Source organism: Microcebus murinus, chromosome 7 (assembly GCF_040939455.1).
Source record: "Microcebus murinus isolate Inina chromosome 7, M.murinus_Inina_mat1.0, whole genome shotgun sequence".
Classification (NCBI taxonomy): Eukaryota; Metazoa; Chordata; class Mammalia; order Primates; family Cheirogaleidae; genus Microcebus; species Microcebus murinus.
This window is the reverse complement of record NC_134110.1, coordinates 9,130,406-9,153,488: the sequence shown is the minus strand read 5'-3', so window position 1 is coordinate 9,153,488 and position 23,083 is coordinate 9,130,406. Positions and strand designations below refer to the sequence as shown.

The 23,083-nt window shown below is 48.6% G+C and overlaps 1 protein-coding gene across 8 annotated transcripts in view; it reads right to left on the bottom strand.

Moving 5' to 3' along the window:
- SV2B (synaptic vesicle glycoprotein 2B) overlaps window positions 1-23,083 on the bottom strand; it is a 158,273-nt gene that overhangs the window by 125,998 nt on the left and 9,192 nt on the right. Inside the window, exon 1 of one of the 8 annotated variants that reach the window (XM_076004786.1) lies at window positions 1,104-2,536. The exons of the other annotated variants lie outside the window; for them this stretch is intronic. The gene's annotated coding sequence lies outside the window, so the exon portion shown is untranslated. Of the gene's footprint in view, window positions 1-1,103; window positions 2,537-23,083 lie in introns of those variants that run through there. 8 annotated transcript variants of the gene reach the window in all.

Genomic DNA, 23,083 nt, shown 5'->3' with positions numbered 1-23,083 from the left:
CTTCTCTGCCTGTCACCACCCCCACTCCCCAGGGACAGAAGCAGCCATTCCTGCTCCCCAGAGACAGGCAAGCTGAGGACTGAGAAGGCAGCTTGCCTTCCTGGAGCCTAGAGCTCCCTTCCCCCAGGGTGTGGGAGGAAGGTCAGCCCCAGCTTGATTGGCAACTTGGGGCTCAGCGAATTAGACTCATGATGGAAAAGAAAGATGGGAGGGGCTTGCTGACAGCAGCGCCGGAGACCCTTATTCGGCAAGAATATACCAAAGGCCCCTCGAGAGTAAGCCAGCCACAAACTGTCACCTTATGTTCGTTCTGGCTGTCAGATGCACTAACCCTGCATCAAACCTCCCTGCAGCTGGCTGAGGTCCGGCCACTCTCTGCCCACGGATCTGAGGTTCATGCCACACTGCGGCCAAGTATGACTGCCCGAGTGACATCTGCTATAATCTCTCTGGAGAACACAGGCCACTCTTTGCATATCAGAGAACAGTGGCATTTAACCTTGGATTCCCAGATCACTAAGAGTTTGTGAAGGCAGTAATTTGTGAAGGTGGTAACATTCATAAAGTTTTCAAAACATTATGGTTTACCTCCATGTCTAACTGTGCCAAAGAAAAGAAAGAAAAAAATTAAGCGTGTGCATTGAAGAAAAGGCAGCAAGAGAAAGCTACAGTTATGTTGCTTCCCTCAGCCTCCTACAAGGTGGAAGCTAAGAGCACCTTCCTCCTGGAAGCCGTGTTTCACAATGAACGAGAGAAGAGTTTTAGGAGAGGCCACCCAGGTTGTAATCCAGCCTTCATGAACTGCTGGCCATGTGGACTTTGGAAAACATAATCACTGCTAGCCCATCTTTTGTCTCTAAAACTAAGGACACACAGATACACACACACACACACACACACACCCCACAGAGCAGGGCTGAGAATTAGATAAGTGGGCAGAGCAGCGAGCAGACACATAGTAAGAGCCTAGTAAACACAGGTGCCTCCTGCCATCACCTTTGCCCTGCCCTTTATGAGTAAACAGGAAGTAGACCTCGTGGTTTCCATTTTCCTATCAGACAGATGTAGTCTTACACTCAACCACACGGTCATGGGTAACCTACCTCTCTGAGCCTGAATTTTCTCATCCGCGAAAGAAAATGTTCTTCCAGGCTTGCTGTGATGATTAGAGATAATGTACCATGAAGCATTTGTTCACCAAAAAGTAGCTCTGACGGTTCTCGTGATCTCTCCCCTCCTCACCCTGTAGGCAGGTTCCAACTAAGAAGCACGACACCCCGGCAAGGGGGAGCTGCGATAATATGGGGAAGGAATCAAGATAATCATGCTGAACGCCAGGCATCCTCAAAGGGGGTGATGTTGCCCACAAGGGGGCAAAAAATCAGTTCTTGAATGAGGGATAATTGGTTCTTTGAAGGGGAGGGCGAAAAAACTTAAATATCACAATGGTCTGTGGCTTCTCAAAGAACCACAGTACATAAACAGATATACCGTATATCGGTGGTATTAAAATTTCATGATGTGGGTGGGTCGGCAATTAAGGGGGAAAAATGTCTTTTTTAGGCTTTTGTGGGAGGTAATAATGAAAAATAGAGACCAGAAACATGTGAGCAGAAAGGGCGGTGGTTGGCTGGGGTTAGAGTGAATGTCGGAGGGAGGGGCCGGCAGTGAAAACAGGTGCAAACCTAGGGATGATTTTTGGTGCAGAGCAGTTTTTGTCGTCACTGCTGTTTTTACTGGGTCTGTTTGCTTTTTAAAGGAAAAAAAAAAAAAAGGAACAAGTGTTCAATATCTATCGAACCCTTACGTGTTAGGAATTCTGCCTGGTACATTGTACGTATATGACTCTAAACAGGATCCTGAAAAGTAGCTTTCGGTTTAACAGGTGAGAAAACTGAGGTTTCTGAAAATTAAGGAAAACACCTCATTCCACAGCCCGTATCCTTTCTAAAGTAGCCATGCCCCCAAATCGCTCCCAGCAGTGCCTGATGACGCTGGACGCCCTGTGTCATTATGCAAGAGCACCCCCCTTTCGCTCTCTTAGGTGTCCTGGTTTCAATCATACATTCAACAATCACCCTATGGGGCAGCTACCTGGCCGCTCTGTTTATTCCTCCAGGGATTTCCACTGGAAAGGCCTGGAATCAGAGCGCCCCTGAATGGGTTCTGCGCTGCACAACATTCTCATCAGAAGAGGTAAAGCGGTCCCTGGGAGAGGAGAAGATGAGCAATGAAAAAGTGGCGGAGAGGTAAGGGAGGGCCCACGTTTCAAGACATCTCCACACGCCTCACTTTTTAAACCATCCTGCGAAAAGCCCTCATGCACATGTGGACCTTTCAGAGCTCAGAGCGTGCAGAACCACACACATGAGCACCACAGAAGTGCGCTGCAGTGGTCCCGGCTTCTCGAGGATGGGAGGCTCCCATCACCTGGGAGGCTCATGACACCCACGTGGGGCCAGCCGGGGGCTTCGTTGCCATGGCACCAAGCCGTGCCCAGGGACCCTGCAGCCTGGGGCCTGGGAACGTGGAGGGTTTGGAGTCACACACTCCAGACAGCAGCCAGCGAGCACCCACCTCCTGGGGGGGCACATGGAAGCCCTGTCACCCCTACCCCACCCCAGCCTGGGTGTCATCTGCAGACCCTCCCAGGGCTTGACAAATTGACATGGGCAGGTTGAAGCAGGAAGCGGAGGCTGCTAGAGACATTCTATTTGTGCCTACCTCTGAATAATTTAACACTCCCTCCAAAATAGACCATCATTAGAATTTGTCAATTCCTGTGCATTTGAGCAGACAGCCTCGAAGGAAGGAAGGAAGGAAGGAAGGAAGGAAGGAAGGAAGGAAGGAAGGAAGGAAGGAAGGAAGGAAGGAAGGAAGGAAGGAAGGAAGGAAGGAAGGAAGGAAGGAAGGAGAGAGAAAGAGAGAGAGAAAGGAAGGAAGGAAAGGAAAGGAAAGGAAAGGAAAGGAAAGGAAAGGAAAGGAAAGGAAAGGAAAGGAAAGGAAAGGAAAGGAAAGGAAAGGAAAGGAAAGGAAAGGAAAGGAAAGGAAAAGGGAAAAGGAAGAAAAAGTTCCCTCCTGCCTCCAAGTAGCAGAACAGGAGCGAGGTGATTCAATTTTGTTGTTTCTTTTTTTTTTTTACGGTCAAAGCCCTTGGCCACCGGTGCGTCTGGCCCAACAGGAAATGCTGTCCTGTCACGTCCAGTTAGCCCTGCGACCAGGCCTGCGCCTCGGGCAGGAGATACAGGAGGAAATGCTTAATTCCTACAAATGCAGCCGTGTCAGTTTCCACTTTCACTGCTTACTCTGTGCGCGATGGTGTTCACGTCACTTAACCCTTATGGTCCTCAGTTTCTCCACCTGCAAAGTGCAAGTACTAAGCACTAGCGCGGCCTCTCTCACGGGTGCATCACAGGATCGAATGAGCTAAGGCAGGTAAAGCATCTCTCCCAAGGCCTGGCATGCAGCAGATGCCCAGTAGTCCTGGGTCTTCTATCCCTTCGTACACACTGGCCGTAAGCGAAATGTGCCAGTTCCCACAAGGAGCCACAGACAGGCACGATTTCCAGCCCTATGTAAACCCACCTCCTTTTGTCTGTTGCTTAGGCTGCCAAACACTCGTGGGGTGGATGTGGGGGGTATATATACATACAGAGACATATAATAAGCATATATGTATACACACATATGTGCAGTCGTCAGCTCGACCCCCGGCACGGATGTTCAAATCAGCTGAGCCCCGTCCTGCTTGTCCATGCCCCTAGTAACCGCCAGCTCCGTTCCCCCTGAGGGCTGTTCCAAACTTTTAGGTGAATCTCACCCCACTTCCAAAACCCTCCCCTTACTTCCTGCCCCCACCCCTGGTTCACTGCACACCTTCTCTCCAAACTCCTCCCTCTGCAGTCCACACCGTCCTCCTCCCCTCTGGGTTCCGGGGCTAATCTCCCACCGTGCTCTCAGACCCACCCTCCCAGTCCTTCTAGAACTTGGCTCCATCACCCATCTCCTCCCCTTGTGGCTTCAAGTTCGTTGTCCCCACACTCCTGCTTTTTAGCCCTGTGAAAATGTTCAGACACCACACATCCTGAAAGCATTTCCTGCAACCCTCTTTCCCACAGCCTCAATCTGCAGTCTCCGCTCCCTGTCACCACCAACGCCTTAAAGAACTTGCCAATCTAAGTGCCCCCAGCTCACTGGTGGCGTCTTTGCTCCCAGCACCGTGGCTCCTGTTCTCCCCACTGCAGGGCCAGTGTGTCCTCGGACTCACCAGTCACGCCCTGACTGCCATTCAGGGCTTGCTCTGGGTCCCATCTGCCCACCCCCTTCGCGGTCAGCCCCCTCCTGCTTGGAGCCTGTGACACCAGCTCTCTCCTGACTGTCCTCCTTCCCCCTGCCCTGGAATGTTTCTTCTCTCTCTTCTCTCTCTCCACCCCCCCTCACACAAACCCCCTTGTTGCCTGTTTCCTCTTCCGCCCCCACTCCATCCCCCTGCATGATTTCAGCCTCTCCCACTGCGCCGCCACCCTGCAGCCCTGGCCACACGCAAACTCCGACCCTGCCCTGAATTTGCAATGGGCTCCTGAGCCGCCTGTTAAGCGCTCATCCTCCCTCCCGCTCCCCTGACCTAGGATCCCCAGCCGTGGTCAGATTCCTCCCACTTCCCTCGGCTCCACTCTCCAAACGCGCCCAGTCCCCGGCATTGCAGCTCAGCGCTGTGAGTCACCACCAGTCCCTCTTTTCCTTCCTTTACCGCCATCCGGGCCTTGGAGTGTCCAATCTGCTGCCCGAGCCAGCTAACTACGGCCCACACGGCCTCAGGCCCGCCGTCCCTCCCTCCCCAACCCACCCGCTCCCCCCTCCACTGCCACCTCCTTGGAGTGGTCACTGCGAGCTCCCTTTGCTGAGTCCTGGCTGAGTACCAGGCACTGAGCTAAGCGCTTCACACGCGTTATCCCATCAGCCCTCCCAAGTCCCCTACGCGGGTACTATTCTTGTCTCCGTTTTACAGATGAGGAAGCGGAGGCCGAGGAAAATCGCACTCGTGATCACACAATCAGTAATTGGCGGGGCTGGGACTGCAACCCAGGCTCCACGACACCAGGGTACAGGCCAGAAACCGGGAAGTCGTATCACCCCTACCCACAGACCAGATCAGACCAAACAAATCCCCTCCAGAGAAGCCGTGGTGGCTTCCTATTGTCTGCCAACTCCCTCTGAATGGCCCGTCGGTGGCAGCCACACAGTCACAGTCTGTGCCTGGCTTGTGGTGCTGGACACGCCATACGCTACCTGCGTTTCAGTTCTGTCCACCTGTGCAGCCTTGCCCACGCACTCAGGACACGCCAGTTCTGAACTTCTGCCAAACATGCCACACCTTCGCTGGCTTCTACTATGAGCCATCATACCCGGCTCAGCCTCCATACTCCCTGCTCCCCTAATTCCACGTCTGGACAACTGATTTCTCCTTCAGCACAATCTTGAACGTGACTCACACCTTTGCCACCACCTTCATTTCACTCCACCTTATGGGGTGGCCATTTGCACATTTACTCCACCTAGGTGACTCTAATGTTTTTAAGGGCAGATAATCCTCAGCATACTCATTTCTATAATATGTCGCTTGCCTATCCCAGGGCATGTTAAATATTTGTTGAAATGACTAGATCCCAAAGGTCTCACACATACACTGTCACTGCCATTATTTCACTCCTGTTTGAAAGGCAGCAGGACACAAGACTTGCACATGGCAATGTAGGGATCTCATATTCAGTCAGGTGGGGGCTTAGGGGGGAGTTCAGACCCTGGGTGAGTACCTGGTCCATTTACTTGTTCTGATTCCTTGCAGAAAAATCACTGCCTGCAAGCTGCAAAGTTAATTTTCAAGGAAAGAACAGAACAGCTTTCACATTCTGACACCTCCTCCTGCTCTCCCATCCCACCTCCTCGGAGAACGGCCTCTGAGGATGACTCACTGGTGGGAGAGGGTAAAAACAGCTCCTGGGAGGGGCTGAAAATCTCTGCGAGGCATAGAGCAGGGCTGGTGACGGCATTTGTCCCCGGAGGGTGGAAACGCACTTTCTGCACAATCCCAGATTTGATTTGAGCCCTTGGGATGAACCTGACAAAAATAAGAGCCTTCACAGGTATATTCCCTTTTTATCTCCAGTGAATTAGGCTCAAATACCTGAGGGATGTTTTTCCCTACAGAGCACCAAATGCCATTATTCACTACCTTCTCCCAAGTCTCCTTACAGTCCACAAAATGCATGTCACTTTAATGCTCATAACGAGAAAAAGGGAAGAAAAGCTCAAAGAACTCCTCCTGAATCTGCACAGCTTTGCAAAGTTAACACAGAAATTCTGCTGAGCCCCTGGGAGTATCTCTGTGCCCCAATACGCAGAGGCTAAAACCATAACCACTACAGAGGCAGCATGCCAGAGCCCAGCAGAACCCTGGACCACATGTCTCACTCCTCCCTCCCCTCCACCCACTCTCCCTTCCCACCCCCCTGCATCTCAGCTCACTGCACACACACACCCCTTCTGGGCCCATTTGTTGACTGTCATGGCTCTAGAGTGTTTCTTTTCTTTCTCATCCAAGAGGTTACTTGCTCCATGGAAAGAGCTTTTCTTTTCCAAAATTAGGACATTGTGGACAATCTGCTTTCTAAACCCCTACCGAGCCTTCCTGCCAGGGGATGGAAGGAGAGTGGCTGGACGGGGCTGTCAGAGCGTGGGCTGGGAGAACAGGATGCTTTCCCGGCAGCTTCAAGCACAGGGCACGGAGTAATGAGCTTGTTGTGGAACAGCCCCACAAAGGGTACGGTTGATCTGCTTCCAGCCTGGCCTCTGCCGGCTAATTAGAACGTCTCAGAAATGCTGAAATTCGCCTCCCACCCTCTCCACCTGTCTCATCCACACCTTTCTCTCTTCTCTAAGATGAAGCTTGGGGAACGTTTTGTGAGCATCTGCCACAAGCCCAGCTCAGAGCTGGAAGCTTGACATTCATTCAGTCCTCACAGGAACCCTCCAAGGTAGGTATGGTCAGCAACCCATTGTATAGAAGGGGAAACTGAGGCAAGGTCAGAGAGGTCATTGATTTGCCCAACACCACACAGCTAATGATTGATGGAGCTAGCATCTGAGTCTAAGTCCTTTCATTCCAAAGCCCAGGCTATGTGTCCTACAGTGAGGATGAGAGGTGGTGAGTGTGACCATCTTTGTCTTGTTCCTAATTTTAAAGGGAAGCACTCAGCCTTTCACCATTAACTGTGTGGGGTTGTTAGCTGTGGGTTTTTTGTAAATGCCCTTTATCAGGCTGAGGAAGTTCCCTTCCATTCCTAGCTTAAGTACTTTTATCATGAAAAGGTGTTGGATTTCATTAAACATTTTTCAATGTTTATTGAGATAATTGTGTAGGTCTTTTCTTTCATTCCATTAATGTGGTATATTACATTGATTTTTTTCAAATATTAAACCAACCTTGCATTCTGGGATGAATGCCATCTGGTCATGGTATATAATCCTTTTCATATGTTGCTGGATTTAGTTTGCTAAATAGTATTTTGTTGAGGATTTTTGTCTCTATACTTAAGATATTGGTCTACAGTTTTCTTGTGATGTCTTAGTCTGGTTTTAGCCATTGAAGGTTTTTGATTATGAGACTGATGTAACTGAGTACAGTCAATTCTTGAACAATACAGGTTTGAACTGCACGGGTCCACTTACATGCAGATATTTTTTAACCAAATACATATCTAAAATGCAGTATTCACGGGATGTAAAACCTGCATCCAGGGAGGGCCTACTTTTTGTATACATGAGTTGCACAGAGCTGACTACAGAATTTGAAAATTCAAGGCTTTGGGTATACGTAGGGGTCCTGGAACCAATCCCCAGAGTATACTAAGAGATGACTACAGTTAGAGAAGGCCAAATAATAGCTGCCCAAATAACTCCACATCCTAATCCTCCAAACCTGTGAATGTGTATTTTACATGGTGAAAGGTACTGTGCAGACGAGATTAAATCAAGGATCTTGAGATTATCCTGGGTTGTCCAGATGGGCCCAATGTAATCACAAGGATCCTTATATATACAAGAGGGAGGCAGGAGGGTCAGAGACAGAGAGAGATTTGAAAATGCTAAGCTGCTGGCTTTGAAGATGGGGAGAGGGGCCACAGCCTAAGCATACACTTGGCCTCAAGAAGCTGGAAAAGAAAGGGTTCCCCCTGGAGCCTCCAGAAGGAATGCAGCCCTGCTAGCACCTTGATTTCTGCCCAGTAAGACCCATTCCAGACTTCTGACCTCCAGAACTGTAAGAGGATAAGTTTGGGTTGTTTTAAACCACAAGTCTGTGATCACTGTACAGCAGCCATAGGAAGCAAATACAATTTCCCAGTGAAAGGTCTGGCTCTCACCCTACATCAGACCAATGCCTGGTTTGCCAGCCCTATACCCACAAGTCCCTCTCCCATTGTTACCAAAGCATTCCAGATAGAGATATCAACCAGACACCACTTTAATTATTTGCAAAGAGAGCTCTACCCATGAGACAGAATCCACATTTTGGCATGAATAGCACCTCCGCTCTCTAATCAGACCAACATGGGAAGTCAGTCCATATTCTGGGGATTGGAGCAAGCAGAGGAGTACCAGTCACTGCTCCAGGTCTCCAGCTCAGAGCCCGCTACACTCACTCCCGCGATAGGCACAGCCTCACGCCCATACCTGAATGTGTTCACTTGACTGCTCTCTGTCTTGGGTGGCATTTGGAACACAACGTCAACATCATTTTTCTGAGACCCTCCTTCTTCTACGCATAATGACCAGCACCTCTTAAGAGGGCTAGATGTGTCCTTTCTTTAGAGTTGTGACTATTACCATGTTTACCCGAAAATAAGACAGGGTCTTACATTTATTTTTCCTCAAGAAGACACCCTAGGGCTTATTTTCAGGGGATGTGTTATTTTTTTTTAAGTGCGGTACAACAATCTACATTTATTCAAATATAGTTAAGTCGTCTTCTTCTGGAACATCATCATAACTCTCCAAACCCTAAATTCCACCCTGAATTTCTTGTGACTCTATTTCCTTTAGAACCACTGGCCCCAATCTCTCATGTCGAGCAACAGAGCTCTCATGGGGCAGATGAGAAGGGCTGCTCATCTTCTTTACCGCTCCGCGACGAAATGCACGGGTTGTGCAGATGCTCTGCGTAGCCACGCCCGCCACTAGGTCTTATTTCTGGTGTAGGGCTTATATTGCGCAAATGCTTAGAAATCCTGCTAGGGCTTATTTTATGGGTAGGTCTTATTTTCGGGGAAACACGGTAGATAAGCAAAACATTTAAAGCACTTAGAACACACACCAAAAGTAAGCACTCAACAAACGTCAGCTATTATCAGCATTGCCATTAATATCATTGTTATCAATATATTCAATCCAGTTATGTCCAAGTAGAGTGGGGCTAGGGACCATTTTCTCTCTTTAAGGCAACTTCATTTTCCCACTCTGCTCTTTCTGCTGCAATTTTAGATTGCTGGGTTCTTGAGGGAAGCCTCAGCCCTGTGCTGACTGCACAGTGACAATCATGCAGAGGTCAGCTGGGATCACTGTTGGACGGTCTTCAAGGTTCTTTTCAGTGAATAAGAAAACATATGTGGAGCGGTGAGTCCAGTAGCTGGCACAGAACAGAAACTCAACGAGTGTTTACGTGTCCACTCACCCACTCGCTCCCTGCTATGAACTGGGCTGTGTCCCCTCAAAATTCAGATACGGAAGCCCTAACACCCCCAGCACCTCAGAATGTGACTGTGTTTTGAGATGAGGCCTTTGGAGAGATGATGAAGTAAAAACAAGACCTCTAGGCCAGATCCTAACCCAACCTGACTGGCGTCCTTAGAGGAAGAGGAAATGAGAACACACACAGGGACACCAGGGCCAAGCACACACGAGGAAAAGACCAGGCGTAAAGGCAGCCAGGGGGCAGCCATCTGTAAGCCAGACTGAGAGGCCTCAGGGACGCCGGCCCTGGCGACATCTTGACCTTGGACATTCAGCCTCCAGAACTGTGAGGAATAGATTTCTGTCGTCCAGGCCGCCCGGTTTGTGGTGTTTTGTTACGGCAGCCCCGGCAAAGGAATCACTCCCCTCTCGGGAAGAAATATCTCTGGCATCTCTGGGCAGCTGGAAGGTTTAGCATGACTGACCCCGAGGAGGCCTGAGCTCTGTCCTGCGAGGGCGGGAACGCACGTGTTCCCGCCAGACTCCCCCTCGCCAGGTTCCCGCTGCCTTGCCGCGTGCTGGCTCGAGGGTTTCTCGCTTCCCGAGGCAGGAGGCGCCGGCGGCTCCCCAACCCACCCCCCCAATCCTGTCCTGCCTGGGGAGTCGTGCCTCGCAGAGGAAACACCGTGGCACCCCAGACGTGGAGAGCTAAAGTCGCAAATGACAGCTTCGTGACTTCCCTGAGGGAATAAATAGCGTGAACAGATGGGCCCTGAGGCTGGAACATTTCATTTAAATCCTCATAGAATTTTGATAATTTAATGAATGTGGTGAGAAGAGAATGGCAAGCCAGCACCAGCGAGTCAAAACACCGTCTTGCCATCTTGGTTTTAACCCCAGAAGGGTTCTCCCCTCCTGAGGAGCACAGCGAGGTTACCTGGACAAGAATATTTCCTGAGGGATTTGGAGCCCTAGCCTGTGAGCTAGCATCCTGCGTCTCGCAAGCTGAGCGCTGTGCAGTGGGTGACGTCCACACAGCTCGACGCGCCGAGCTCTCCCTGTGTGCTCTCCAAGGCACCTCTCTGGGTGACAGGCCTCAGCACGGCCCCAGGTGACTTCCAGGTAAGGGAGGGACACGGACCAAGTGTGCTCAGAGCTCAGGACGGTCTCCCCTGGAGATCACTTATCTAGTTTTTCCAAATTAGCAAACCCAGCCTGTTCCCAATTAATCCCTCTTTGCTCATCCCTGGAGACCTTCCGTGAAGACATGCCCAGGACAGAGAAGAGGACCCTGCATGCCGAGTCCAGAGCTGGATCACAACTCTGCCACTCACTGACTCTGCTCTTCAGAAAGTGCCAGGCAGGTAACTGTCTTCGGCAAATGCAAACACACACACACACACACACACCCCATATGTGTCCCACAAGCAGCACAGTGAGCACAGGGGCCACTCTGTGAGTGCTGACCACATGGAACAAACCAGATCTCGACGCTGTAGCTTATGCCTAAAGACACAAGTGCAGGCTCTGTGATCACATGGCCCACCTACACCGCACCTTCCTCAAGCCCTTATTTCTCTTTTTTCTAATTTACAAATAAGAATTATATATACTTATCATGTACAAAATGCTGTTTTATAATAAGTATGCAATGTAGAATGGCTAAACCAAGCTGATTCACATATGTATTTCCTCACAGACCTTTCCTTTTTTAGCGGTGAGAACATTTACTTCGTGTTCTCACCATTACTTACGTCTACCCCCATTAGCAATTTTCAAGAATGCAACGCATCATTATTAACTACAGCCAGCATGTCTGTCTGTCTGTCTGTCTGTCTCTCTCTCTCTCTCTCTCTTTCGCTCCTGGTAGCCAACAGCCTACTCTCTGCCTCTGTAAGATCCACTTGTTTAGATTCCACATGTGAGTGAGATCATGCAGTATCTCTCTCTCTCTCTGTGCCTGGCTTATTTCACTTAGCATAATGTCCTCCAGGTTTAAGTTCAATTTCAATGCATGTCTTGGCAAGTGCAGGACTAAGAACAGACAAAAGGTTGGGGAAGATGAGCCCCAGGTGCAAAGTATCGTCACAGGGACATCCAGGCTTATTAAATCGCTCAGAGAGACAAAACAGGCGACCAGACGCAGCAGAAAGCAAGGCGGGGAGCCAGACCTGGGGGCGCAGCCCTGCAGGGGGTGCCGGCAGGGAGGGAGAGGCAGGGATGGGTGTCCACACAGATCGCAAGGCGCAACCATGGGAGCGTCAACTGGCGGGAGAAAGCTGGCCATTAAAAATGATTCAGACAGGGGAACCAATCCCGGGCACTCCTGCTTTCAGACTGAGTCCCCAGGGAGGACGTGGCATCAGGACCTAACCCCGGATGCAGGGGAGGGAGGGCGTCGCTGATACACTCTCACTCTGATTCTGGCTGTGCTCCTTGTGCAGCCATTTGCAACACCCCGGGCTTAACGACATCTATCGATGAGAGAATGTATTTACAGCACTTGACATTGGGGGGGGGTCCAACTGGGAGACTGTTTAGCACACACTTGGAGCACAGTCTCTGGGGTTAGACTCCTGAAGTCAATGAACAGGCATCACTTTTAAAAATATTATTCTTTTTTTTTTTTTTTTTACTTTATCTAGTCCATGCAGATGCATATTCTTAATAATATAAATAGCTGCTTTACAGAGGGGGAGGAGGGAATGGCAGGAGGAACTAATTCTTTGCTTGGGCTGAGGACCCCGTGGTCCGGGAGAACTGACGTCCAGACCCCATTTGCCTTCATTTCTACGCCAGCTCCATTCCCTTCCCTTCCAGCTAGTGGGCACCTGCTCAGTTTGCCCAACTGTCAAGTCTGCCTTCAGAAGGAAAACAGATAGAAAGGTAAAAATTATGACAAAATATAACAGACATGAAAGACAAAGAAACAAGATTCTACCAAAGTCTTATGGGAAAACAAAACAATAGAAACAGAAACAATACTGGCAGGTTTCCTCTGTCGCTGGGTCTTGGTCACATACTAGGATTCTTGGGCAGCTTATTTTAAATCTTCAATTTCCACCCCCATCCTTAGAGATTCTGGTTTAAGTATTCTCAGGAGGGTTAGGACATTCTTTTAAAATAAACTTCTCGTCAGATTCTAATGTACAGCCAGGAATGAGAACCACAGCTCTCAATAAAAACTTGCCTGAGGTAAAGAAAACTTTGATTCTCTAAATCAATAGTGCTCACTAAATTCCAAGCAAAGTTAGTCTTACTCTAACACTTTTTTTATGTAAAGGGGGAAAAAACAAAATAAGTTACCAACATAAGAACGAAAACTAGCATGTTCATAGACTAAGTCCCTGCCGCTTTAAAACATGGGGTTGGACACGCTTGATGTTTTGGCAAGGCGGGGGGCGGGGGGAGGAATGGCAGGAGCAATACATGTAACCCTAACAATATTTGTACCCCCATAATATGGTAAAATAAAAGGGAAAAAAAAGAAAATTGTAAAAGCACATATTAAATAAATTCTATTTTAAAATATTAAAAAAAAAAAAAACATGGGAGACAATTTGCAGGAGTCTTAAGAGAGGAAATAGATTGTAGATGTTAACTGCTCGGCCTTCAGAATCAGAAAGCCTTGAGTGGCTGCCCCAGCTCTGCCATTTCCTATCCCAATCACCCTGGGTAAACTGGGAGGATCAGATGAGATACTGAATTTAAAGAGCCCAAAGCCTGCTGCATATTAGGTTCTTAATAAAAGGGTTAGTTTCTATTATTTTAGTGTCATTTTTTTAAATGCAAAGCTTTATAGAGAGGACAGAAATAAATACTGGATAAAGAAAGTTACCGTGTCCTATAATGCTAGTTCTCACCAAGTTAATTTGTAATACAATTAAACTATAACGTAATTTCTATTCAGATCCCAATAGGATTTCTTTAACTTGTCAACGTGATTCAACAATTCATCTAGAAAAATAAATGGGTGAAAACAGCCAAACAACATTTTAAAAGTAAGAATGAAGAGAGACTTGTACTGCCAGATATCAAAACATAACATAAAGCATAAATATTTATATTAGTTTTGACACAAGAGACAGATCAAATGGAACAACAGTGCACAGGTGGCTTTTCAACTCACTGGGGAAAGCAGGACCAGTCATGATGTGATAACTGAAGGAACTAACAACAGTTAAAATGGTCTAAAATAATGATAGGTCTCTCACGGTAAGTCATCACAAAGCCCAAATAGTTTAATAGATCATACATAAAATTAAAATAATAATAAAACAGTCAAAATTTGCCAGTGAATACTTTCCTGATTTTAGGGTAAGAAAGGATTTTTTTTCAGCATAAAAAGGAAGAGTTTTTAACAGAAAACATGGGTAATGTGAATACATCAAAAACCAGATTTCTACATGGCAAAAAGACCATAGAAGTACAAAATTAAAGGCAAATAGATTTGGGAAATGTTTTGGCGATACTTTGATTGAGAGTCACTGATTTAATATCCTCAATTTACACAGAGGTGCTACTGACAAACACGAAGAACACGACCACTCAATTTGAAGTGGACGTAGAGCGTGGAAAGACAATATTTAGAAGAGGAAATGCAATCAGTCAATAAACAAAAATTTGATTGTCGTAAGCAATCAAATAAATGGAAAGTATAAAATATTTTCTCACCTAACAAATTGGCAATGTTTGGTTTTCCTTTTAATGAAAATTAAGCAGGGATACATTGAGGGGCACTCGTATATTGCCAGCTGTAGGGTGAATTAGAATAAGCTCTCTGGAAAGCAACTTGGCAACATGAATAAGAGCTTTATCATTTATAAGTTTTCCTATTTTCTAAATTTTATTCAATAGCAAATACCACTTTTCTAATCAGGAAAAAATTAATAAACATAAGGAAACCAACTACCTGGACAGAAAACATGAATTTCACTAATTTCAGCAATAGATTAGGGTAATTTTCAATTCCTTTGCAAGCACAGGGATTGGAACAAGTCACATTCTGAGGATTAGTTTATAACAATCAGAGCCAAGAGTGGGATTTGTTGCTTGCTAAATTCGGGCAGGTCACCAAATGTCCCAGATCGAAGCAAGAGAACAAATGAACAATGCACACCTTAGCTTTATACTCGCATCACAAATGACGGAGTACCCTAGGTACCTATTAACTTCTCTCTTCATTCACTTCAGCCATTTAGTATCTCCTTGAAAGCTGAAGGGTTGTCAAATTAGGAAAAGATTTATCTTTTAAAAAGACAGCTCTTACCATTGGGAACAAGCTTCTCACAATGATAAGAGCTAGTTCCCCTAGAAATGCCAACCCTTTGCTCTTTGCAAAGATATGCTCCCTGCTAGCCTTTCATTTAAGTATTTTGGACGCCGCCTTGTTTTTAAAAGTGGAGCAACTGGCGGAGCATCCTGCAGGGGACTCCATCTGCTCCAGGCCAGACAGAAGCTGGGGATTAGGAGCAAAAGCCAGGGCCCCAAGCGGATCAGCCAGCGCGCCCACGCCCGGGCCCTGCCTGTGCACAGGGAGGGCGCATTAGCCAGTGCACACAGTATTGTGAGGCCCCAGACCAGATGAGGAGGGGAAGGAAGGCGCTAGGAAGAGGGGAGCCAGAAATAGCGGAAGGAGGCAGATGAATTTTGTTCATTCCAACTGGAACACGAGTGAGGCGTAATCACCACAATGATGACAGAGAGATGACCCTCCCTGGCATGGCTCTGCTTTGGACTGGGCCCTCTGATGCCAGTGGTTCTGTGTGTGCAGTTTTCTTGGGACAGTGTTCAGCCTCACGTTGAGGAGCCTCGTCAGACCCGCCAGCTGTCCGTGCACCCCGCCACTTGTCCAGGCAGATGTCCCGGGATCCAGCAGCTGCTTGAACAGCCCTGGGCTCTGCTCCTCCCCTAAGTGTCAGCTTCTTCCTGTGCAGCCCTCTGCACCTTCCCAAGCCCTCCACGAGCACAACAGAGAAATGTTCCTTCCTTCCTTCCGTCAGCACCGTGCTACCGCCCATCCGTCCCTGCTGGTATGGGCCACTCCGTTAAATCGCCAGCCTGCCGAAACTTCCAGACTAGAGGAGCCACCAGGCTCCATGTCTTCATATGTCTCAAACTCCAGCGCATTCACCAACCCACTGAGGAACTCAGAGGGTTCTGCATGATCCACTCCGTGGTCACCATGGGACCACGGGTGAGCACACACCCAGCCAGCGTGCAGGATAACCTGCCTCCTTTTTCACAAGCATCCCCGACCTTCCTAAGGGAGTCCTCAGAGCCCTCCACTTGATTCTATGGGGAGAGAAAAGTCGTTCACCTCAACCGAGTATTTGTGACAGGCCAAGACTGCAAAGATTCTACCTGCCCTTTCCATCCCTACACTTATATAGACCTGGGGGGATTCAGAGTTGAAGTCCCCAAGACCAGTTTCAGTCCCCTTGGAAAGTCATGAGGGACCTCAGGTTTTTGTTTGTTTGTTTGAGACAGAGTCTCACTCTGTGGCCCAGGCTAGAGTACCATGGTGTCAGCCTAGCTCACAGCAACCTCAAACTCCTGGGCTCAAGCAATCCTCCTGCCTCAGCCTCCCGAGTAGCTGGGACTACAGGCATGTGCCACCATGCACAGCTAATTTTTTCTATATATTTTTAGTTGACCAATTAATGTCTTTCTATTTTTAGTAGAGACGGAGTCTTGCTCTTGCTCAGGCTGGTTTCCAACTCCTGACCTTGAGCGATCCGCCCGCCTTGGCCTCCCAGTGTGCCAGGATTATAGTCATGAGCCACCATGCCCAGTCCTCAGGGTTTTTTTTTAAGATATCGTGTTTAAGACCTTTTGTTTTCAGATTTGCACTCCGAATGCCCATTCTGGGGCAATAAAAAAAGTCCTACTGAACATCTTGTTACATAGGTGACTTGCATTGGTAGGTCAAATTATTATTCCCAATTCTTCTCCCCCATGTAATGTGATTATAATCCACCTCCTTAGTCAGGTAACTGAGCAGTGTCTTCCGCTGTGAGAAGGGTATACTTTCCCACTTCGGTGATGTGGGTTTGGGTTTGGCCATGTCATTTGCTTTGGCCAATAAAATGTCAGCAGAGTGCAGAGGCTGTAAATGCGCTAGGACAGTCGTTAGGCAGCACTGTGACTCTGCTGCAGTACCTGACTAATACACTTGCTACGCGTCCGGACTTGTGCCGAGCACTACATGGTCTCATTGAATTCACTCATCTTAACAAACTGTATGAGATAGAGCACTATTTAATATTATGCTTGTTTTACAGGCAAGGAAACTCAGGCACAATTAGTAAGTGAAGAGAAACAAGCTTCAAACCCAGCAATCTGACCCCTGAGCCTATACTCTGGCCACCATAGAACAAAACACGGAAGGAAACAGAGATGTGGCGCTGTGCTCTTCTGAGTCTGTACTCTGGCACTCACCTTGGGCTCAAAGCCACAATGGCTGTTCACGAGCTCCCTGTCCGTACAGGCCTGACCAGATCCCAAGGGCTGAGCCCACTTTCCCAGCTCCGTCAGCGCACGCAAAGAGGATGAGACAGGCTTCCCTTCTAGGATGCGTGACCCTTCCCTGAACTTTGCGGAGGGGAAGTCCCACAGGGAATTCTGCCCAAGGAACAATCCTGCCATTGTGAACTGCGGCCACACGACACTCTGCACGCGATGCACGCGGCACACCTCACTCACTCTCTGCCTATTTTTGTTCTCTGTAAGCAAACCTCTCCAGGCTTTTGCTCATGAAAATTACTACACAATTGCCAGCTGCCGGGATTATACAAATAACTTGATAATAGCAAAGCAATATGCTGTCCAGTGTTCAAACACCAGCACACAACAACAAAGCAGCCGGGGGAGCCAGTTCTCATTCACAGCCTGCAAACAGAAGCAGCACAAACGAAGGCCACCCACTCGCTCCCACTTTCAGGAGCACAGAGTAGCAGGCAGTTGGATCCCAAGATGGATTTTTACTCTGCCACTTCCAAGATGTTCTGTGCACAGGGAGAATAGAAAGTCATATTCTTTTTTTTTTTTTTTTTTTTTTTTTGAGACAGAGTCTCACTTTGTTGTCCAGGCTAGAGTGAGTGCCGTGGCGTCAGCCTAGCTCACAGCAACCTCAAACTCCTGGGCTCGAGCGATCCTTCTGCCTCAGCCTCCCAAGTAGCTGGGACTACAGGCATGAGCCACCATGCCCGGCTAATTTTTTTATATATATATCAGTTGGCCAATTAATTTCTTTCTATTTATAGTAGAGACGGGGTCTCGCTCTTGCTCAGGCTGGTTTTGAACTCCTGACCTTGAGCAATCCGCCCGCCTCGGCCTCCCAAGAGCTAGGATTACAGGCGTGAGCCACCGCGCCCGGCCGAAAGTCATGTTCTTTACAAGAATAACTCGTTGATGTGATTCAGTGATACACCCCTTTCTTTAACCAAAGTTAGTACCTCCGATGATGAGTAGAAATTGGGCTTACAGCTCTTCAAGTTATAAACAAGCTAGCAATTCTGAAGGATATAATAAAAGAATCATATGTGTATTTGTATGTATGTTTGTATATACTCTGTTTAAATACACATGAAACAGCACCTCCCATAAACTGCTACACTATGCACCCCCTGAGGGCAGGGATCATGCCTTCCTTGCCTACCATTAGCCTCAATGGCTAGCACAGTGGACACATAAGAAATATTTGTTGAATAAATAGATGTAAAAGGAATGTAAGGAGGAAATATATCTTTGAATTTTTCATATTTTAATTCTTAAAATGCAAGGTTAGGGCAAGCAAGGAGATGGTTATGAAAATGTGGACCCCTTAGAAAAGGATGGGGAGACGGAGAAATAGCCACACGTTCGAAGTCTTCAACACTCGCCAACAAAGCTAGCACGTTGTGATCTTTATTTCAGCAAGTGAAGCCAGCTCAGTGTGTGTGGTGGACGTCGGTGGGTTTTACCTGCCCAGCACCCATGTCCCCTTCTTTCAGCAACAACTCTCCAATTTTCCTTTGAGGAACTCCCCTTTCTTTACCATGTACAATCTTGGGACTCATAGCTACGGTGCCCTCAGGGACAGGCATGTGACCCCAGATGGCCTGGGCAGATTTCTCTCATCCTATAATGTGGATCTAGAGCTGAGGACACAAAGCCAGAAAGTGGTTGGGGGACCCAGCCCCTTGGAGATGTTTCCAAATAGCCCATCTTTAGCAAGAGGGCAGGCTGGACTTTTCCCAGGCAGACTGGAGACCTCCCCAGCACACAGTGTGGCGTTTGCATCAACACTCGAGCATTCCCGCAGAGCTTCTAGCTAGGGCCCTTCTCTTGCACCCTTCATTAGAGACTAGCACAGAGCATGGAAGGGAGCTCTAAGCTGGAAATAGAGGTTCTGAGCATAAATCTCCCGTAAGACATAAGTGACCTTCGCTCTCCGGGTCTCAGTCTCTTCCTCCATAGCATTAAGGGGCTGGGATTAAATAGCCACAAAGGATCCTTATATGTTCAGTCAATAGAAACTGACCCCTTGAATCCCTGGGCCCTGGCAACACAGAGCTCACATTGTCAGGGCTGGAGAGGCTTGGGGTTTAAAGCAGTTAATCCCTTGGCTGCATGACTCGGACAAAGAGGATTAACCTGGGACGAGAGAGCCATCATCCAAATATAGAGCAATCCCGAGCACACACACGAGAGGTAGGAAGTGCCCCGCCTCTCCTGCAAATTCTTAGTCTCCAACCCTTTTGGTGAGCTGATAGGTTAACCCTCCAGCACCTCCAGGTTAAAGTGTTAGCTTGCTGGGACTCTCTCCACATTCCTCTAACACCTTTCTCAATTCTCCAATCCAGGATATGTTGTAACTCCTTTGAAATGTGCAAGTTTCCTTTAAGATACTCTAAGCTTGATAAATAACTAACCACTGAGCACCTACTATGTGCCAGGGACTGTGTTAGACACCAGAGCTACAGTGGCAGACAAGATGGCACAGTCCGGCTCCCCGGGAGTTTTCCGCGGTGGGAAAGCACCTACTGTGGGCCGTGTACCCTGCTAAGCACTGACAACCATTGACTCCTTCAGTGCCCAGCAACAATCGTACAAAGTAGGTCTTATTATGACCATTTTATGGATAAGGACACTGAGGCTCTGAGACGTTAAACAACTTGCCCAAGGTTATGCCACCTGTAAGTACCAGAGCGAGCCTCTTGGTTTAAAAATGGTACGGGATTGTGCAAGATCTTCCCATTCCTTGAAAGTCAGAAATAATGGGAGAAGGAAAGGGAAAATGTTGAACTTTAGTCTCTTCCAAGTGCATAAACTCCTGGAATTTTCATTTTAAGAAAGAATTGGATGTTTTTACCCTGTATCTTTCTGCACTGAAAGAGCACCTAGCTCCAGGCAACCCAACAGCCCAGCTATAATCCTCATATTAATCCTCATATTATCGAGAAACACTCTTCTAGATCCTCTGCAATGTGTCCCTATAAGCTTATAAGAAATTGCTCATTAAAATTTCAGGCTCTTTGTTGGTGAAGGTAGGTAACCACTGCAAGAAACAAACTCTACGTGTCAGTAGTTTAACATGGGCAGAGTCTATTTCTTGTAGTTGATACAGCCTCACGCAGAGCCAGCCAGTGGAGAAGCACACACAGGTTTTGTGGGTCCATCACACCCATTCTGACAGCCTCAGCAGAACACGGTCCCCTGGCCACACCCGCTGCAAGAGAAGCAGGGGGATGTGGTCTGGGTGGCAGGAGGAGTAGGGGATGGAGCTTGCAGGTCTTTGCCACAGGCTGCAAAACTGCGTGCTTAATATGGTTACTTCTAAACAAAGAAAACAACTCAGGATGCTTACAGATGGTGGGCACTATAGCTAGGTTTTCTTTTTCTTGTCCCAATCTTCTGGATTATCTGTAATATTGTTCTAATACAGGGGTCCTCAAACTACAGCCTGCGGGCCACATGCTGCCCGCTGAGGACATTTATCCAGCCCACCGGGTGTTTTGCCGCCGCTGCTTGTCCTGCTTTGCAGCCGACTCTTCCCGGGCCCACAGTGCGCATGTGTGGAATGTGCGCCGCACTCTCCAATGGCCCTCCAGCGGTCTGAGGGACAGTGAACTGGCCCCCTGTTTAAAAAGTGTGAGGACCCGTGTTCTAATACATCCAAAATGGTGAGGAAAAGGAGCAAGGGGGGAATCCCTTAATTAGTATGCCTTCAAGCAGTTATGGGTAGAACCATGCAATCCAGGTAACTACCTAAGAAACAAGCCTAATGCTGCCTCCCTGCCCCCCCTTGCCTCTTTCCCAACTATTTCAGATACAGCAAACAGAACTTTCTGCTCCACTTGTTCCGGGCAAGTTACAGTCCAAAAGCTTTTCATTTCTCCAATGTTTTCCATGCTCTCTTGGGTCTTTCTGTATCTTAAAGCATTTCCAAGACATCAATCGGTTTCCAAGGCTCTTGGTTCTCTATTTAGGAGGGTATCTGTGGTCAAGATCAAATCGAACTTCCGATCCACTCAACCCACGCCCAGCCGAGCCTGCTGGCTGAAGCACAGGACGCGGCTCTCGCCCCACCTGCAGGACTAGCTCCTCTAGGAATCACAGTGGCGCCTGACCTTCGTCCTCCGTGGCACACCTCACGATGACCTTTAAACCCGTGAGAAAGTCGAGTGGCTGCCCTGCCACTTCCCACCAAACTCCTCCCCCTACTCTAGTTTCTGTCCACCCCCTGCCCTGGCCAACACCACCTCAGACTCCACATTTTAGACATGCCAGACTGCCTGCTGTTCCAAAATCAACCCTGCATTTTCAGGTCTATCTGCTTCTCCTGGAGCTATTCCCTTATCAGGAAGACCTTTCTCCTCCCCACAACTACCTAGCCTCCAAGGATCACTTGGATAACAGCCCCTGCCCCATCTGATATTGCCTGGCCCTCTGTCTTCTTTCCTTGTGTAGCAACGGCAACTGCTTCTAGCCCTGTGCACGCCAAACACTCACTCGGTGCATACGTCCACAATAGCACCTTCTCGCCTCGTATTCCAAGCATTGATTGACGAGCTCCCCTGTGGCAGAGCCCGAAGCAGACTGGCTCTGGGCTCTTTGCCCTGCACCATCTCAAAGAGGCACAAGAAGGTAGGGCTAGCTCAAGAATCCAGGCGCTGACTGGAAGGTCAGGTCGGGCGGAGGGGGGCCTTACTTACCTAGAGGAAACGAGCTGAAAGTAACAGGACATCAACCTGGGAATGACACAGACGATCTGAGAGACCTGATAGGACTAACCTGGCCTCTGACAGCCCCCTGTGCTGCCCAAGATCTCGCACACTGGGCTGCTTATGAAGCAGGAGGCCACCAACCCTGCGATGTAGGGTGGGAGCCCAGCACAGCTTCTCTGCCACGCATGTGGCCAGCACCACCAATAATAAATCACCGAAAAAGCCATCCAGCACAGAGAGCAAGAGGAGGACTCAGTTCAGCGCCCCACCCTGGTGTCACCCTCCTCCTGACCTTTCCCATCCGCTTCTTCGCTGCTCCACTGGCGTTCACCTGCTATTGCTTTAAGTTTTAAGCTACTGCTTTTACGATGCTTCCCTATAGTTTCTCTTTCCTTAAAGCTTAATGTTTTTGCTTTGCTTTAATAAAAATAAATAAATAAAGCTGGCTGCATTAAACCCATGGGCCTGGAAGCCACCAGGTGTGGGATGTGTTCATCACTCACTGCAGGGGGAGGGATGGAAATAAGTCCCTTGAGCACCCCAAGGTCAAAGGCAGGGGCTTCCGACATTGCCATGACCTCTCCAGCCCCATCCCCCGGGCCCAGGACTATGCCCGGAGCAGGCCACCCCACGATGCCTCTTCCTCTCCCTCGGAGCCTCCCGTGCCAGCTGGGCTCCGTGCCTCAGTGCCATCTGCCGCACCCCAGATCGGGCGAGAGGCCACGGTCGGATTCTGTGCATGGCAGGAGAACGGGGGCCGCAGGCAAACCGGAGCAGTGCTCGCTGGGCCTGGGCTCTGGGAACCAGGCAGGGAAAATCCCAGAGGATTAAAGCATTCAAAGGAGCTGTTGCGGCACCTAAGCAGACTCTCTCTCACCTGCCTGGAAAAACTAGCTGTGCCATTTCAGAGAGTTTCTTTTTTTTTTTTTTCTTTTTTTCCTGAGACAGGGTCTCACTCTGTCACCCAGGCTAGAGTACAGTGGGGTCATCCTGGCTCACTGCAGACTCCAACTCCTGGGCCCAAGGGATCCTCCTGCCTCAGCCTCCCATGTTGCTGGGACTACAGGCATGTGTCATCCTGGCTCACTGCAGCCTCCAACTCCTGGGCTCAAGGGATCCTCCTGCCTCAGCCTCCCATGTTGCTGGGA